A 19,312-nucleotide genomic window follows, 5' to 3' on the forward strand; every position below is an offset into this window, starting at 1 on the left:
GGGTTCGCGCTACTCGCTGGAAATTACTATTCGCCGCTCGCTGCGGCAAGATATCGGGTTATCGCACAGGAGCAGCGATGTTAGCGACGAATATGGGCGGGCCCACTTCGTGATTTACGCAGGTGCGGCCAACCGGTTTTGGGAACCTTCTGAACCGGCTTTTTTTCTGTGTTGTTTCCTTGTCGGTTTTTTGGCTCTTTTTATTATTTTTCGTTGTTTCCTTTTCCTTTTTCTTTGTTTCTCTTTTTTCTGTTTCTTCTATTTTCTTTTTCTTTTTCTTTCCTTTTCGTTTTTTTTCAAGTTTATTTCCTTCTCAAAACTGTTCGGACATTTTAAAAGTGGTTGCATTTAAAAATGTTTCCTTTTCTTTTGTTCAAAATTTGACAACTATTCAGATTTGTTTAGGATTTCGAAATAATGTTTCCATTTTAAAAATTATTCAATTTTTTTAGAAATTTGTTTGTATTTTCAAATTTTGTTCGGGATTTTCAAAAAATGTTTCCATTTCAAAATTTGTTCAGGATTTTAAAATAATGTTTCCATTTAAAAAATCTTTCAAAAAATTTAGAAAATTGTTGGTATTTTCAAATTTTGTTCAGGAGTTTCAAAAAATGTACCCATTTCAAAATTTGTTCGTGAATTTCAATAAAATTACATATTTTCAATTGTTGTCTGGGAGTTTCAAAAATTGTTCACAAATATCAAATAATGTTCGTGCTTCAAATTTTGTTCGGGAGTTTAAAAAAATGTTCGCAAGTTTGAAAAAATGTTCGTATTTCCAAATTTTGTTCAGGAGTTCAAAAAACTGTTCACATGTTCAAAAAATGTTCTTGTCTCATTTCTTCAGGAATTCGATAAATGTTGGTACTTTTTGAAAATATACATTAAAAAATCGTTCAACTCAGTAACTAATTCAGATTCGCTACAATAGTTACTTTCAGTTTGCTACAATATATACCATTCCGGTTCCATATACGTATATGCTTAGTTCTTTAAGGGGTGCACTGCTTTATTAACAGTGGATCTCGTTAGCCCGAGTGGCAAGTACTTCGTAATAATAAAGCAGTTGGTCTCCGGTTTGATTCCTGATACGCGCACGTTTACTATTTCATGCAATGTTTTTTGTCCTGCAGTAGAACTAGATGGGCCGGCCCAGTCAAGTCCCTGCTTGTGCGTCAGGCCGCCAATTTGACGCAAAGCGCGTCAAATAGGGGCTTCCCTACTCGCTCCCTGGCGCGGTACGCGCCGTATGGGAAATCCCGCCCAAAACCAGCTGGCTGGTTGCTGTGGTTGTACGTGCAAGTCTACCTGACTGGGCCGGCCCATCGCGTGCTGCTCGGTCGCTTGCCTGTGGGAAGCCCCGGCAGTTTGGGGAGCAACTAGTTAACGAGCGCTCCTTTGGGAGCTTCGCAACGATCCACGTCACTTGGCGCGCTCTCGGCTATTCGCCACGTGTCGCGCTCTGGATGCTCCCTTCGGATTTTATTTTTTTTATTTTTCTGCACGCATTTTCGGCTTTTTAAATGGTTTTTTTTGGGTTTTTTCGACGTTATGGTTTTCCCCCGGTCTTTCTTAGCTTTTCGATCAAAAAAATTCGGAAAAAAAAAATTTCCGCGAAAAAATCGTGTTTTTTTCCTTTCGCGAAAGTCACGGTTTTTATTCCGCGAGAGGCACGGTTGTGCTTTAGCAAGAGTCACGGCCATGCCTTTCGGAAACGAAAAAAAAACGTGTTTTCTGTTTTTTTTTCGCGAGAGTCACGGTTTTGCTTCCGCGAGAGGCACGGTTGTGCTTTCGCGAGAGTCACGGCCGTGCCTCTCGGAAAAGAAAAAACAAAACGCATTTTCTATTTTTTATTTCTTTCGTGAGAAGCACGGTTTTGCTTCCGCGAGAGGCACGGTTGTGCTTTCGCAAAAGTCACAGCCGTGCCTCTAGGAATGGAAAAAAAATACGCGTTTTCTGTTTTTTTTCTTTCGCGAGAGTCACGGTTTTGCTTTCGCAAGAGACACGGTTGTGCTTTCGCGAGAGTCACGGCCGTACATTTCGGAAACGAAAAAAAAACGCGTTTTCTGTTTTTTTCCTTCCATGAGAGTCACGGTTTTGCTTCCACGAGAGGCACGGTTATGATTTCACGAGAGGCACAGGCGTGCCTCTTTCGGAAAGGGAAAAAACCATGCTCCTGGTTCAGTTTTTCGCCCGGTTTTTTTCTTCCGGTTTTTCGTGAAAAAAAAAGTTCGTCAAAACCTATCAACGTGGGATCTAGTTTTGAAGATCTCGACGCGAGGAATCCAATGATGAATACGGTTCGAGATTTGGACGCACGGTTTAAGAGATAAAACGTTTTAAATAAACAGATATACAAAAAAAGGGAAAACTCCCAGGTTGCGACAAGTGACGCGCTGTATGTGCGCCATTTGTCACGACCTAGAAAAGTGAAGTGTTCTGTGCAACGAGTACTCCTTAATCGGGCAGCTTGACGCGCGGCAAATAGGATCCGCGGCGATTTTTATGCCTGCCAACGGCTGGAGATGCTCTAATCCATCGCGAGAGGGAGGCGCCTGGTGGCGACGACGCTGGCGCGAGGTCGTGTTGGCAAAACCCCGGCTGGGCTTGGTCGTAGTGGCCGCACCCCGACGCCCCGCGGACGCCGGCGCGAGGTCCTGGGAGACGCCGGCGGCGCGCAAGGACCTGGGCGACGACGCCGGCGCGAGGTCCTGGAGGCGAACCCCTGGCTGGGCTTGGTCGTAGTGGTCGACCAATGGAGCAAGGTACCTCGCCCCCTGCCCTCATCTCTTCCTTGATTCCTTCCCTCCCTCCCTGCAGCCTGCAGGCGGCTAGCCGGCGACTAAACATTCAATTATTTCTGTTCTAGTGCGCACAAAAATTGAAGGTAAACCACCATTGAAATTTAGGATCTCTGGAATTTTCTGATTACGATGATTACTGTCAGCTCTTGTCCTAATGAAGTACATCGTCCAGGAATAGGACAACACCAAACAATTATTGGATTCAGTCCTGTAGTGTAATCTCTGATTCTTCCCATGTAGATGTTGGGGAGGATGGTCCTTCCGTTGTTGAACAATTATAAACTATGTAGTGTGATATTCTTCCGACGTAGTGTTATCTCTGAATCTCTGAATGATGTTGGTTTATGATAAGATGACAATCTACGTTGAACAATGATGCTAGTCTGAATCAACGTTTTGTAATCTCTGAATCTTACCATGTAGATACATAGATATCATTGTGCATTCCTTCCAATGTGCTACAAACCCAGATTAATTTCTTCTCTGCGCCTAAAATTCCTTCTGCTTGAGCTGTCAAGGAAGAAGACAGATCACAGAATCCATTGAATGTTGTCCTGTTAACTTGATATATTCTACTCAGGAAAATATTCTCTCCTGTCCAGACCTGTCACACGAAATAGACCATTGCTATTAGTAAAACACAACTAGTCATAACTCATAAATAATTAGATCGATCTGCTAGTGTATCGCCTCGTTGCTATAACTCATTCCCCTTTGCAAGTGTCTTGACCAAATGATGGTGTTAATATTTAGCTGCAGTGTACCTTTTGTTTTTCTAAAATCTTCCCACATAGATGTTGTGAAGGATGGTCCTTGCGTGCATCGGACTGAATTGAGAAGTATCTTGGATGAAATTGGGGACCCTTTTTAGTTGGTTCTTGACGTGAATGAATCAATGAAGTAGGTGTAATGGTCAAGATCATAACACCAATGTATAATTTGAGATACTACTTGATTTGCTAGCAGTTGAGTGAGATAGCACAATATTCACTTATATATCTTGCACGTACCAACACCTGCATCCTCGTTTTTATAGTAAGCATTGAAAATCTGTACCTTTTTGTTTATAGGAAATGTTGATTTTCTCCTTTCATTTGCATGTGGTATTTCTTTGTCATTCGTGTTATGTTGAGCTTTGTTCACATATTTTCCAATCGAGTTGCCTTTGTGACATTCCCACATGTGGGTTTGCTAGGTTGGTGAAACCTATGGTTAATTTGTACTCCCTCCGTCCCGAAATTCTTGTCTTAGATTTGTCTAAATACGGATGTATCTAGTTACATTTTAGTGTTAGATACATCCATATCTAGACAAATGTAAGACAAGAATTTTGGGACGGAGGGAGTATGTGATATGCAGGAAGGCATGACCGATTTATGTGTGGAGACTCTATCTGAGTACCATGGCATTGTCATCAAGACGTTTGTAAGTGAGGATGAAGGTTTTCAGTCTATAACAAACTAGGTATGTGCTCGTGTGTTGCCACGGGAGACATTTTTCTAACGCAATAAGAGGAACATACAAGGATACATCCTAATGCAAATCAAATAACCAAGAGGTTGTGTTTTGGTTTTGAAGCATAGAATTTTTTACAACTTTGTCACAGGACATACTGAAGGCCAGAGAACATCAGAGTGAAATATCATTATCTGAATGACATTTAAAAAAAATAGATGTCCAATAATTCATCTTTGCATCTAAATAAAAATGTACGAGGCAATATTACCACTCATTTACTAACATGTTTCTCTATCTCCTCTTGCGGTAGAACAATCAGTACCTGAAGATGGCATTTGGGTGTCACTGCAAATGTAAACAAACATTCATAGTTTTTTTTTGTTGAGAAAACGCAAAGAGATTTTTTGCATTTCTTTGTATTGAAAAGATAGGGTTTATGTTACAATCCTCCTAGGAGGTACAGAACTGATGATGAAAAACGGGTTATCCGTGCACATCCCAAGTCTGGGGGATGATGTCGCGAAGGCCAGCAGCTCCCGCCTTGGCCCAGGGCGACGCCTCTTCCTTGATCTTCACAACAAGGTCTTGCGTCGAAGGCAGGGCGCCCTCAAAGACGCAACTATTGCGGTGTTTCCGAATCATCCAGGGGGTTAACAAGGCCATGGAGGCCAGGCCTTTGCGCATGGACTGCGGCGTCCCCTGCCTAGCAGTGTGCCACCAGTCCAGGAGGGAAGGTTCATGGCTTGGTGGCGTGCACGACAAGCTTAGCCAAGCGATGATGTCATGCCAAACTTGCCTGGAGAAGGGGCATTGGAGGAGCAGATGGTCCATCGTCTTGGGGTCCTGGCAGCACAGGAGGCAAGGGTCGTGGTGGTGCTGCAGCCCGCGGCGTGCCAAGCGGTCGGCGGTCCAGCATCGGTCCTGGTCGGCGAGCCAGTGGAAGAAGCGTGCCCGGGACGGTGCCCAACTCTTCCATATGATTTTGCAGGACTCGCTGTGGATTGATCCCTGGAAGGTAGCCTTGTAGCAGGACTTTGCGGTGTATGATTAGCTCGTGGTCCACTCCAGAGGAGTTGGTCAGGCTCCTCGGTCAGGGTAGTGCGCTCCAAGGTACTCTAGACGCGTATGTATTGACCGATCTCATGGATACCTAGTGTGCCCTCGATGTCGCGTGCCCAAGCATTGGCGTGGAGCCCCTCCGCGACAGTCCGTGTCTTTCTCTTGCGCTTGGGGATGCAGGCATGGAGCTGTGGTGCAATCTCGCTGATGGAGCGGCTATTGATCCACCGGTCGTCCCAGAATAGGGTTGTATGGCCGTTGCCCAGGACCGTCTCGGTGCAGGCGAAGAAGAGATAGTTACTTTGTTTTAGATGTTCATTCTGAATTTGAGCTTCTGTAAAAAATACATATTTCAGCAATAGAGTAATAATCTTTAGCAGTCCAGTAGTTGATCGATGTGCTTTCTTACTGTAGGGGAGTATGTTGACATGATCAAGGCTGGTATCATCGACCCTGTGAAAGTGATCCGAACTGCACTTCAAGATGCATAACTCTCAAGTTCTCTAACCATATAGTATAAAACAAGCAAATTGTGCATTGAAAACAAAATCTGTCAAAAACAGAACAGTCTGTAATGATCTAAACAATGGCCATACTTCTGTAAATTCAAAATTTTTGAAAACTTAGAACAACGTAGGTTGTTTGTATATCAATCATGTTTAAAAAATTCAGAATTTTATCGCGTTCCAGTGAATTTAAACAATTCTATTACTGGAAGCAAAAGTTTCTGTTTTTGCACAGAATCAAGTCAACTATCATCCACACTATCCAAAGGCTTTACTGGACACTTTATTGAAACAAAAGCTATAAAACATGATTACTATAGTAGCTTAATCATGTGAACACACAAAAACAGTAGGTAATAGTGTTGGGTTGTCTCCCAACAAGCGTTTTTCTTTAATGCCCTTTTAGCTAGGCATGATGATTTCAATGATACTCACATAAAAGTAAAGAATTGAAATATAACGGGAGCATCATGAAGCATATGACTAGCACATTTAAGTCTAACCCACTTCCTATGCACAGGGATTTTGTGAGTAAACAAATTATGGGAGCAAGAATCAACTAGCATATAGGAAGGTAAAACAAGCATGACTTCAAAACTTTCAACACATAGAGAGGAAACTTGATATTATTGAGATATGTAAAAGCATATGTTCCTCTCTCATAATAATTTTCAGTAGCATCATGAATGAATTCAACAATATAACTATCACATAAAGTATTCTTTTCATGATCCACATGCATAAAAAAATTATTACTCTTCACATAAGCAAATTTATTCTGATCAATAGTAGTGGAAGCAAACTCAACAAAATAACTATCACATGATACTTGATCCACATAATCAATTTGAGCATTAAAATCATGATGACAAGTTTCTTGGATATCATTACTTTTTATAACATACATATCATCATAATAATCATCATATATAGCAACTTTTTTTATCATGGTCAATTGAAACCTCTTCCAAAATAGTGGATTCATCATTAAATAAAGTCATGACCTCACCAAATCCACTTGTATCAATATTGTAATAAGATTCAACACCCTCCAAAATAGTAGGATCATTACCTAGAGTTGACACTCTTCCAAACCCACTTTCATCAATATAATCATCATAATAAATATTCTCATCAAGACTTGGAGGACTAAAAATTATCATCTTCATCAAACATAGCATCTCCAAACTTATGGCTCTGCATATCATTAGCATCATGGATATTCAAAGAACTCATACTAACAACATTGCAATCATGCTCACCATTCAAAAATTTTGTGCCAAACATTTTATTGAATTCTTCTTCTATCAATTGAGCACAGTTATCCTTTCCATCATTCTCAAGAAAGACATGATAAAGATGAATAATATGAGGCAGCCTTAATTCCAATTTTTGTTGTAGTTTTCTTTTATAGAACGAAACTAGTGAATAAACAAGAAACTAAAAGATTCAATTACAAGATCTAAAGATATACCTTCAAGCACGCATCTCCCCGACAATGGCGCCACAAAAGAGCTTTATGTCCACTACGCAACTTTATTCTTGTAGACTCATGGTGGGCCTCCAAGCGTAGAGTTTTGTTGGACAGTAGTAATTTACACTCAAGTGGATGACCTAAGGTTTATCAATCCGTGGGAGGCATAGGATGAAGATGGTCTCTCTCAAACAACTCTGCAACCAAATACAAGAAATCTCTTGTGTCCCCAACACACCCAATACAATTGCAAATTGCAAATTGTATAGGTGCACCAGTTCGGCAAAGAGATGGTGATACAAGTGTAGTATCGATAATAGATGTAGGTTTTTGTAATCTGAAAATAAAAAAACAGCAAGGTAGCAAGTGATAAAACGGAGCACAAACGGTATAGCAATGCTTAGAAACAACGCCTAGGGTTCATACTTTCGCTAGTGCAATCTCTCAACAGTGCTAACATAATTGAATCATATAACCATCCCTCAATGTGCGATAAAGAATCACTCCAAAGTTCTTATCAAGCGGAGAACATAAGATGAAATTGTTTGTAGGGTACGAAACCACCTCAAAGTTATTCTTTCCGATCAATCTTTTGAGCTATTCATAGAAGTGTCACAAACAGCCCTAGAGTTCGTACCAAAATAACACCATATGATACACATCAACCAGCTCTAATGTCACCTAGATACTCCAATGTCACCACAAGTATCTGTGAGTTAATTATACGATACGCATCAAACAACTTCAGATCCATAATATTCAATCCAACACAAAGAACATCAAAGAGTGCCCCGAGATTTCTACCGAAGAAAGTAGGACGAAAACATGCATCAACCCCTATGCATAGATTACCCCAATGTCACCTCGGAAATCTGCGAGTTGAGTGACAAAACATACATCAAGTGAATCAATATAATACCCCATTGTCACCACGGGTATTCATATGCAAGACATACATCAAGTGTTCTCAAATCCATTAAAGTATTCAATCTGATAATAGTGAAACCTTAAAGGTAAAAACTCAATTTATCATAAGAAGATAGAGAGGGGAAAACACCATACGATCAAACTATATTAACAAAGCTCGCGGTACATCAAGATCGTGCCAAATAAAGAACACGAGAGAGAGAGAGAGAGAGAGAGATCAAACACATAGCTACTTGTACATACCCTAGCCTCGAGGGTGAACTACTCCCTCCTCGTCATGGAGACCGCCGGGATGATGAAGATGGCCTCCGGTGACGATTTCCCCCTCTAGCAGGGTGCCAGAACAAGGCTCCAGATGGTATTTCGAAGGTACAGAGGCGTGCGATGGCGGAGTCCAAGTTCTAGGGTTATTTCTGGTGGTTTCTCTATTTATAGGATTTTTTGGCGTCAGTCTCACGCTAAGATGGGCTACACGGAGCCCACCACCCTCCAGCGCACCACCTCCCCCAGGCGCGCCCTGGTGGGTGGTGGCCACCTCGTGACTTTTCTGGCCTTCACACAAAGCTTCTAGTGTCTCTTTTCTTCCAAAAACATTGTCAAAAAGTTTTGCTGCATTTGGAGAACTTTGATTTCTGCACAAAAAACAACACCATGATACGTCTTCAACGTATTTATAATTTTTGATTGTTCCATGCTATTATATTATCAATCTTGTATGTTTTATATGCATTTATATGCTATTTTATATGATTTTCGGGACTAACCTATTAACCTAGAGCCCAGTGCCAGTTTCTGTTTTTTCCTTGTTTTTGAGTATTGCAGAAAAGGAAAACCAAACGGAGTCCAATTGACCTGAAATTTCACGGAGATTATTTTTGGACCAGAAGAAGCCCACGGAGTATCAGAGATGGGCCAGAAGAGTCCCGAGGCACCCAAGAGGGTGGGGGGCGCGCCCTACCCCCTGGGCGCGCCCCTACCTCGTGGCCGCCTCGGAGACCCCCCTGACTTGTTCCCGACGCCAACACCTCTTATATATACCCAAACTTCCAGAACATAACCTAGATCGGGAGTTCTGCCGCCGCAAGCCTCTGTAGCCACCGAAAACCAATCTAGACCCGTTCCGGCACCCTGCCGGAGGGGGGAATCCCTCACCGGTGGCCATCTTCATCATCCCGGCGCTCTCCATGACGAGGAGGGAGTAGTTCACCCTCGAGGCTGAGGGTATGTACCAGTAGGTATGTGTTTGATCTCTCTCTCTCTCTCTCTCTCTCTCTCTCTCGTGTTCTTGATTCGGCATGATCTTGATGTATCGCGAGCTTTGCTATTATAGTTGGATCTTATGATGTTTCTCCCCCTCTACTCTCTTGTAATGGATTGAGTTTTCCCTTTGAAGTTATCTTATCAGATTGAGTCTTTAAGGATTTGAGAACACTTGATGTATGTCTTGCATGTGCTTATCTGTGGTGACAATGGGATATTCACGTGATCTACTTGATGTATGTTTTGGTGATCAACTTGCGGGTTCTGTGACCTTGTGAAGTTATGCATAGGGGTTGGCACACGTTTTCGTCTTGACTCTCCGGTAGAAACTTTGGGGCACTCTTTGAAGTTCTTTTGTGTTGGTTGAATAGATGAATCTGAGATTGTGTGATGCATATCGTATAATCATACCCACGAATACTTGAGGTGACATTGGAGTATCTAGGTGACATTAGGGTTTTGGTTGATATGTGTCTTAAGGTGTTATTCTAGTACGAACTCTAGGATAGATCGAACGAAAAGAATAACTTCGTGTTATTTTACTACGGACTCTTGAATAGATCGATCAGAAAGAATAACTTTGAGGTGGTTTCGTACCCTACAATAATCTCTTCGTTTGTTCTCCGCTATTAGTGACTTTGGAGTGACTCTTTGTTGCATGTTGAGGGATTGTTATATGATCCAATTATGTTATTATTGTTGAGAGAACTCGCACTAGTGAAAGTATGAACCCTAGGCCTTGTTTCCTAGCATTGCAATACCGTTTGTGCTCACTTTTATCATTAGTTACGTTGCTGTTTTTTTTATTTTTTCAGATTACAAAAACCTATATCTACCATCCATATTGCACTTGTATCACCATCTCTTCGCCGAACTAGTGCACCTATACAATTTACCATTGTATTGGGTGTGTTGGGGACACAAGAGACTCTTTGTTATTTGGTTGCAGGGTTGTTTGAGAGAGACCATCTTCATCCTACGCCTCCCACGGATTGATAAACCTTAGGTCATCCACTTGAGGGAAATTTGCTACTGTCCTACAAACCTCTGCACTTGGAGGCCCAACAACGTCTACAAGAAGAAGGTTGCGTAGTATACATCAAGCAATTTCTGGCGCCGTTGCCGGGGAGGTGAGTGCTTGAAGGTATATCTTTAGATCTTGCAATTGAATCTTTTAGTTTCTTGTTTTATCACTAGTTTAGTCTATAAAAGAAAACTACGAAAAATTGGAATTAAGGTTGCCTCATATGCTTCATATTTTTAATGTCTTTCGTGAAAATGATGGGAAGGAAAATTGTGCCCAAGTACTAGAAGAAGAATTACATAGACTGCTTGGCATAAAATATGTGAATGATGAGCATGATTGCAATGTTGTTAGTATGAATTCTTTGAATACCCATGATGCTAATGATATGCAAAGCCACAAGCTTGGGGATGCTATGTTTGATGAAGATGATATGTTTTGTCCCCCAAGTTTTGATGAGCAAATTTATTATGATGATAGCATGCCTCCTATTTATGATGATTATATTGATGAAAGTGGATTTGGAGGGGTCATGACTTTATTTAGTGATGATTCCACTATTTCGGAAGAGGTTCCAATTGATTATGAGAACAAAGTTGCTATCTATGATGATTATTGTGATGACATGTATGCTATAAATATTAATGATAACCGTGAAACTTGTCAACTTGATTTTAATTTTCAATTGGATTATGCTTCACATGATAGTTATTTTGTTGAGTTTGCTCCCACTACTATTCATGAGAAGAAATTCGCTTATGTGGAGAGTAATAAAATTTCTATGCAAGTAGATCATGCAAAGAATGCTTTATGTGCTGGTTATATGTTTGAATTAATTCATGATGCTACTGAAAATTATTATGAGAGAGGATCATATGCTTCTACATATTGCAATAATATCAAGTTTCCTCTCTATGTGCTTAAAGTTTTGAAGTTATGCTTGTTTTGCCTTCCTATGCTAGTTGATTATTGTTCCCATAAGTTGTTTGCTCACAAAATCCCTATGCATAGGAAGTGGGTTAGACTTAAATGTGCTAGTCATATTCTTCATGATGCTCTCTTTATGTTTCAATTCTTATCTTTTATGTGAGCATCATTGAAATCATCACGCCTAGCTAGGGGCATTAAACATTAGCGCTTGTTGGGAGGCAACCAAATTTTACTTTTGTCTTTGCCTTTTGCTCATGTTTAGTAATAAATAATCTATCTAGTCTCTGGTTAGATGTGGTTTTATGTTTTAATTAGTGTTTGTGCCAAGTAGAACCTTTGGTAAGACTTGGGTGAAGTCTTTGTGATCTTGCTGTAAAAAACAGAAACTTCTGTGCTCACGAGATTAGCTGCCATTTTTTACTGGTGAGTGCCTTTAGGTTGATTCTTTTTGAAGATGATTAATAGACAAATTACTCAGGTCCACCAATTTATTTCAGAATTTTTGGAGTTACATAAGTATTTGAATGATACAGATTACCACAGACTGTTCTGTTATTGACAGATTCTGTTTTCCGTGTGTTGTTTGCTTATTTTGATGAATCTATGAGTAGTATCGGAGGGTATGAACCATAGAGAAGTTGGAATACAGTAGATATAACACCAATATGAATTTAGAATGAGTCCATAACAGTACCTAAGTGGTGATTTATTTTCTTATACTAACGGAGCTTATGAGTTTTCTGTTGAGTTTTCTGTTGTGAAGTTTTCAAGTTTTGGGTAAAGATTCGATGGACTATGGAATAAGGAGTGGCAAGAGCCTAAGCTTGGGGATTCCCAAGGCACCCCAAGGTAAAATTCAAGGGAAACTAAAAGCCTAAGCTTGGGGATGCCCCGGATGGCATCCCCTCTTTTGTCTTCGTTCATCGGTAACTTTACTTGAGGCTATATTTTTATTCACCACATGATATGTGTTTTGCTTGGAGCGTCATTTTATTTTCTTTTGTTTTTCTTGCTGTTTGAATAAAATACCAAGATCTGAAGTTCTTAAATGTTAGAGAGTCTTCACATAGTTACATAATTATTCAACTACTCATTGATCTTCACTTATATCTTTCGGAGTAGTTTGTCGTTTGCTCTACTGCTTCACTTATATCTTTTTAGAGCACGGTAGTGGTTTTATTTTATAGAAATTGTTGATCTATCATGCTTAACTTATATTATTTTGAGAGTCTTTAGAACAGCATGGTAATTTGCTTGGGTTATAAAACTAGTCCTAATATGATAGGCATCCAAGAGGGATATAATAAAAACTTTCATATAAAATGCATTGAATACTATGAGAAGTTTGATTCCTTATGATTGTTTTGAGATATGAAGATGGTGGTATTAGAGTCATGCTAGTTGAGTAGTTGTGAATTTGAGAGATACTTGTGTTAAAGTTGGTGATTCCCGTAGCATGCACGTATGGTGAACCGTTATGTGATGAAGTCGGAGCATGATTTATTTTTTGATTGTCTTCCTTATGAGTGGCGGTCGGGGACGAGCGATGGTCTTTTCCTACCAATCTATCCCCCTAGGAGCATGCTCGTAGTACTTCGTTCGATAACTAATAGATTTTTGCAATAAGTATGTGAGTTCTTTATGACTAATGTTGAGTCCATGGATTATACGCACTCTCACCCTTCCACCATTGCTAGCCTCTCTTGTGCCGCGCAACTTTCGCCGGTACCATACACCCATCATTACCTTCCTCAAAACAGCCACCATACCTACCTATTATTGCATTTCCATAGCCATTCCGAGATATATTGCCATGCAACTTTCCACCGTTCTGTTTATTATGACACGCTTCATCATTGCCATATTGCTTTGCATGATCATGTAGTTGACATCGTATTTGTGGCAAAGCCACCGTTCATGATTTTCATACATGTCACTCTTGATTCATTGCACATCTCGGTACACCGCCGGAGGCATTCACATAGAGTCATATTTTGTTCTAAGTATTGAGTTGTAATTCTTGAGTTGTAAGTAAATAAAAGTGTGATGATCATCATTATTAGAGCATTGTCCCAGTGAGGAAAGGATGATGGAGACTATGATTCCCCCACAAGTCGGGATGAGACTCCGGACGAAATAAATAAATAAAAGAGGCCAAAGAAGCCCAAATAAAAAAAGTGAAAAAAGAGGCCATAAAAAAGAGAAGGCCCAAAAAACAAAAAAAATGATGAGAGAAAAAGAGAGAAGGGGCAATGCTACTATCCTCTTACCACACTTGTGCTTCAAAGTAGCACCATGATCTTCATGATAGAGAGTCTCCTATGTTGTCACTTTCATATACTAGTGGGAATCTTTCATTGTAGAACTTGGCTTGCATATTCCAATGATGGGCTTCCTCAAATTGCCCTAAGTCTTCGTGAGCAAGCAAGTTGGATGCAAACCCACTTAGTTTCTTTTGTTGAGCTTTCATACACTTATAGCTCTAGTGCATCCGTTGCATGGCAATCCCTACTCACTCACATTGATATCTATTGATGGGCATCTCCATAGCTCGTTGATACGCCTAGTTGATGTGAGACTATCTTCTCCTTTTTGTCTTCTCCACAACCACCATTCTATTCCACCTATAGTGCTATGTCTGTGACGCCCCCGATTCGACCGTACACTAATCATACACGCAAATGTGCACGATCAAGATCAGGGACTCACGGGAAGATATCACAACACAACTCTAGACACAGATAATACAATACAAGCTTCATATTACAAGCCAGGGGCCTCGAGGGCTCGAATACATAGCTCGATACATAAGCGAGTTAGCGGAAGCAACAATATCTGAGTACAAACATAAGTTAAACAAGTTTTGCCTTAAGAAGGCTAGCACAAACATCAACGATCGAAGAGGCAAGGCCTCTTGCCTGGGACCTCCTAACTACTCCTGGTCATCGATGGGCTCCACGTAGTAGTAGGCACCCTCGGGGTAGTAGTCGTAGTCGGCGGGGGTGGCATCTGAATCTTGGGGGGCACCATCTGGTTGCAACAACCAGAAAGAAGAAGGAAGGGGAAAGGGGGGAGCAAAGCAACCATGAGTACTCATCCAAAGTACTCGCAAGCATCAGATCTATACTAAGTATGCATTGGTATCAAATGGAAGGGCTGTATCTGTGGACTGAACTGCAGAATGCCAGAATAGGGGGAAGACATAGCCTATCAAAGACTAGCAGCTCCAAGCGTCTTGCAGCATGTAGAAGAGTAAAGAATAGCAGTTTAATTAACAAGCATGTTGTAACATTAAGGCCCAGAGATCCTTCCTCGACTCCCTGCGAGAAAGCAATCTCGGAGCCACATATCCATCACATATCTCAAGTATCCATTTCTAGTTATATAAGATCTGGATACAAGTCTGAACGTCCATTACCGTGGACACGGTATTCGAATATATGTCTTCCCTGCAGGGGTGCACCACGTTACCCAACACGCTCGATCACTCTGGCCGGACACACCTTTCTGGGGTCAATGCCCGGCCTTGGAAGATCAACACGTCGTAGCCCTACCTAGGCTCAGCAGAGAGGTCCCCGCTGGTCTACATCCTAAGCACTCCGGGGTCTGGGCCCATCGCCCGTTGCACTCCAGGTCGTTGCGAGCAGGGCGGACCAGGCTCCACCACTACAGGATGGTGCCGGCCCAGCCGTGCCGCAATGCTGAACTGGACGTCTGACAAAGCTTCGGCTGATACTGCGACGTCGAGGCCCATAACTATTCTCACGTGGTGGTTAGTGCATAAAGGCCAAAGGCCAATTCAGAACAAATACCCAAACCTGTTAGTGCATTAACAATTAAAGTGGTGACGGCTGTCGGGACAAGTCCGGAGCTATCACCCCTCCTGGGTGATACCGCTAAAAAGCCAGCCGCCACCGTCACATCGCACGGGTGCTCTCCGGGCCCGCCCGGCTTTCACAACGGTCTCAAGTAAAGTCAAGGTAATTGTGTGTCCAGACATCAAGGGGAAAGCCCGAGGAATCACCCCCGGTGGATTCCACTCAATGTAATCATCAAGGTGAACGTAAGAGGGACCACCCTCGAGGTTCACACTTGAGGTGTTGCACGACAGAGCCGTATCAGGAATGGTGAAAGAGGAACCACCCTCGATGACCACACCGAATAGCTACACTACAGAATTATCATCAGGAGTGCGTTATGAGGGATCACCCTCGGCACTCGATAGTAGCTCTGCAGAGTCGAGCAACTAAAGGGGCGTGATGTGATGTGAGGTGTCAGGCTCTGGTCGTCGATCACGTTGATCGAGTCGTCGATGATGAAGCAGGGGCAACAAGGACAAGGTGGAGGTCACTGATGGATCACTAACCAACCTATAATAAGCAGTTTAGGATAAGCAGGTAGGTAACAATAGCAGCTACAAAAGCAGGCTATGCATCAGAATAGGAGCAATCAATAACAGTAGCAAAATCTAATGCAAGCATGAGAGAATGGAATGGACGATATCGGGATGATCAAAGGGGGGTTTGCCTGGAAGCTCCGCTGAAAGGGAAGAAGGGTCGTCGTCGACGTAGTCGATCACAGGGGCATCAGCAGCGGTCTCGGGGTCTACCGGAGAGAAGAGGGGGAAGAAACAGTAAATATAATGCAAACAGATGCAACACAGATGCATGACGGTGGTAACACGCAGGGCTAGGGGTGTTCTATCGCGGTGCTACACGATACCGGCGAAGGGGGAAAACATCCGGAAAGTTTTCCCGGAGTTAGGCTTTTTCGGCTAGATGAAACGGAGGGGGAAAGTTGCATGTTCTCTATGCTAGGGATGTGTGGCAGACGAACGGACTGCGGATTCAGATTCGTCACGAAATTCTGAGCAACTTTCATGTAGAAAACTTTTTCATCCGAGCTACGGTTTAATTTCTATTAATTTTCAAAGTTTTATTAATATTCTGAAATTAATTTTAATACGGAAATAAATGCTAAAATGCTAGGCGCACCCAGCACATTGTACACAAGAGTGTACCCAGTGGCTGACAGGTGGGCCAGGGGGACCCAGTTGACCAGTCAACGTTTGACTGGTCAACAGGGGTGGGACCCCCCTGCCATACACACATCTAACTAATTATAGATTAGGTAGTTATTTAGCAGGTTAAGTTAATTAAGAAAACTCTAATTAATTAATTATATATTTTTTAATATATTTTTTCTTTTTTTCAATGGGTGGCTGGGCCACTGTCAGTGGCCCACTCGGGCCTAACGGGGCGGGTTTACTGGGCGCGTGGGTGGGAGTGCCCGTGCACCCGCACGGGGGTAACGGAGGGCGCCGGCGGAGGCCGTGGCCTCGGCGAGGCGCTAGCGAGGGTGGACGCGGCACGGCGGAGGCCACGCGGGGCGCGGCACGGCGGAGGCCACGCGCGGCACGGCGGAGGCTGCGCCGCCGGGCAGAAGCAAAGCGGGGCCGCGGCCGTGCGGTAGTGGGGGCGACGGTGGTGGCGAGCGGGGACGGAGCCCGGGCGCGGCGCCGGCGCGGTCTCGCGCGGGCGAGACAGGGGTGAGGCCAGGGCGGCTTGGTTGGGCGCGGCCGGGCGCAGGTGCGCGCGGTCAGGCCGCGACCCGGACGCGGCCAGGGGCGTGGGGAACGCGACGACCGCGAGCTGCTCAGGAGCTCGGGCGTGACGGCGGGAGCGGCAGGGCTGCACGGGCAACTTCGCAGGAGTAGCAGCACCGAAACAGCAGCGCAGGGAGCACGGTCCATGACGAGCGCGAGCTCGGGCGGCGGTGACGCACGGCGTCTATAGCGAGGGGGAAGGAAGGGGAACAGAGGAGGGGGCCTCACCGGGCCTTGTAGGTGTGCAAAAGCGTGCGCGAGGAGGAGTCGGGGAGGCGCCAGAGCTCGGGGTAGCCGTCGCGGAGGCGGTTGGGGTCGGGACGAAGACGGCGAGCTTCGGCTTCGGGCGTCGGCCTCGCCGACGCGGGTGTCCAGATCGGGGAGATGGGCGAATGGGGATCTAGGGTTCGTCCCGGGCGAGGGGACGACGTCTTATAGGCGAGGGGCGTCGGGCGATGGCCGCCACGGCGACGGCCGGTGCCGTGGCAGGCATCGGCGCTGCCCATGATCCCCCCGTGAACAGGGAGGGGGAGGCAGTGCGCGGGTGGGCTGGCTAGGGGCCAGTTGGCCCAAGGCCCAGAGGGAACAGTGGGGGGCTTTTCCTTTTATTCTTCTACATATTTTGTTTTGTTTTCTTTTTATAGTTTTCTGTTTTCAATTAAGTTTCCTTTCACATATTTATTTTTAGTTTTCTAAAATATAAACCTAGCCTCAAAATTAGTATTACTACTTAGGCTACTGCCCTAATTAATTTGGCACAATAATAAAATAGGTTTGTATTCTTTTTATTATTTAAAGGCATTCAATAATTGTTTTAGTCACCGTTTTATTCACCAAAAAGCATTTAAATACTTTTACAAAAATGTTGGGTCAGCACCATAATTGGTTATGGAATATTTGCCATACTCTGATCATTTTTCTTCTCACACTTGAGAACTTTTATTTTTTTATCTTTGTTTTAAATTTTGAATTTTGAACTGTTTTGAATCTAAACGAGATTAGCAACAGTAAAAATGATGACGTGGCATCATTAGCCGAGAATTACTGTAGCTTAATTATCCGGACGTTACAATGTCCATGGCTCACGCTCATGTATTGCGTGAAGATTGAAAAAGTTTGAGAACATCAAAAGTATGAAATAATTGCTTGGCTTGTCATCGGGGTTGTGCATGATTTAAATATTTTGTGTGATGAAGATAGAGCATAGCCAGACTATATGATTTTGTAGGGATTGCTTGCTTTGGCCATGTTATTTTGAGAAGACATGATTACTTTGTTAGTATGCTTGAAGTATTATTATTTTTATGTCAATATTAAACTTTTGTCTTGAATCTTATGGATCTGAATATTCTTGTCACAATAAAGAAAATTACATTAAAAATTATGTTAGTTAGCATTCCACATCAAAAATTCTGTTTTTATCATTTACCTACTCGAGGACGAGCAGGAATTAAGCTTGGGGATGCTGATACGTCTCCAACGTATCTATAATTTTTTATTGTTCCATGCTATTATATTATCAATCTTGTATGTTTTATATGCATTTATATGCTATTTTATATGATTTTGGGACTAACCTATTAACCTAGAGCCCAGTGCCAGTTTATGTTTTTTCCTTGTTTTTTAGTATCGCAGAAAAGGAAAACCAAATGGAGTCCAGTTGACCTGAAATTTCATGGAGATTATTTTTGGACCAGAAGAAGCCCACGGTGTATCGGAGATGGGCCAGAAGAGTCCCAAGGCACCCACGAGGGTGGGGGCGCGCCCTACCCCCTGGGCGTGCCCCGCTACCTCGTGGCTACCTCGGAGACCCCCCTGACTTGTTCCCGACGCCAACACCTCTTATATATACCCACACTTCCAAAACATAACCTAGATCGAGAGTTCCGCCGCGGCAAGCCTCTGTAGCCACCGAAAACCAATCTAGACCCATTCCGGCACCCTGCCGGAGGGGGGAATCCCTTACCGGTGGCCATCTTCATCATCTCGGAGCTCTCCATGACGAGGAGGGAGTAGTTCACCCTCGGGGCTGAGGGTATGTACTAGCAGCTATGTGTTTGATCTCTCTCTCTCGTGTTCTTGATTCGGCACGATCTTGATGTATCGCGAGCTTTGCTATTATAGTTGGATCTTATGATGTTTCTCCCCCTCTACTCTCTTGTAATGGATTGAGTTTTCCCTTTGAAGTTATCTTATCGGATTGAGTCTTTAAGGATTTGAGAACACTTGATGTATGTCTTGCATGTGCTTATCTGTGGTGACAAT

At 43.1% G+C, this 19,312-nt stretch overlaps 1 long non-coding RNA gene across 1 annotated transcript; it reads left to right on the forward strand.

Moving 5' to 3' along the window:
* The first annotated feature begins 2,096 nt into the window (after window positions 1-2,096).
* LOC120966320 (uncharacterized) lies at window positions 2,097-5,998 on the forward strand. Its single transcript, XR_006665209.2, has 2 exons — window positions 2,097-2,765; window positions 5,736-5,998. It is a non-coding gene; the product is annotated as an uncharacterized lncRNA (long non-coding RNA).
* Window positions 5,999-19,312: the final 13,314 nt, after the last annotated feature.

This window comes from Aegilops tauschii, chromosome 6 (genome assembly GCF_002575655.3).
Source record: "Aegilops tauschii subsp. strangulata cultivar AL8/78 chromosome 6, Aet v6.0, whole genome shotgun sequence".
Taxonomy (NCBI): domain Eukaryota; kingdom Viridiplantae; phylum Streptophyta; class Magnoliopsida; order Poales; family Poaceae; genus Aegilops; species Aegilops tauschii.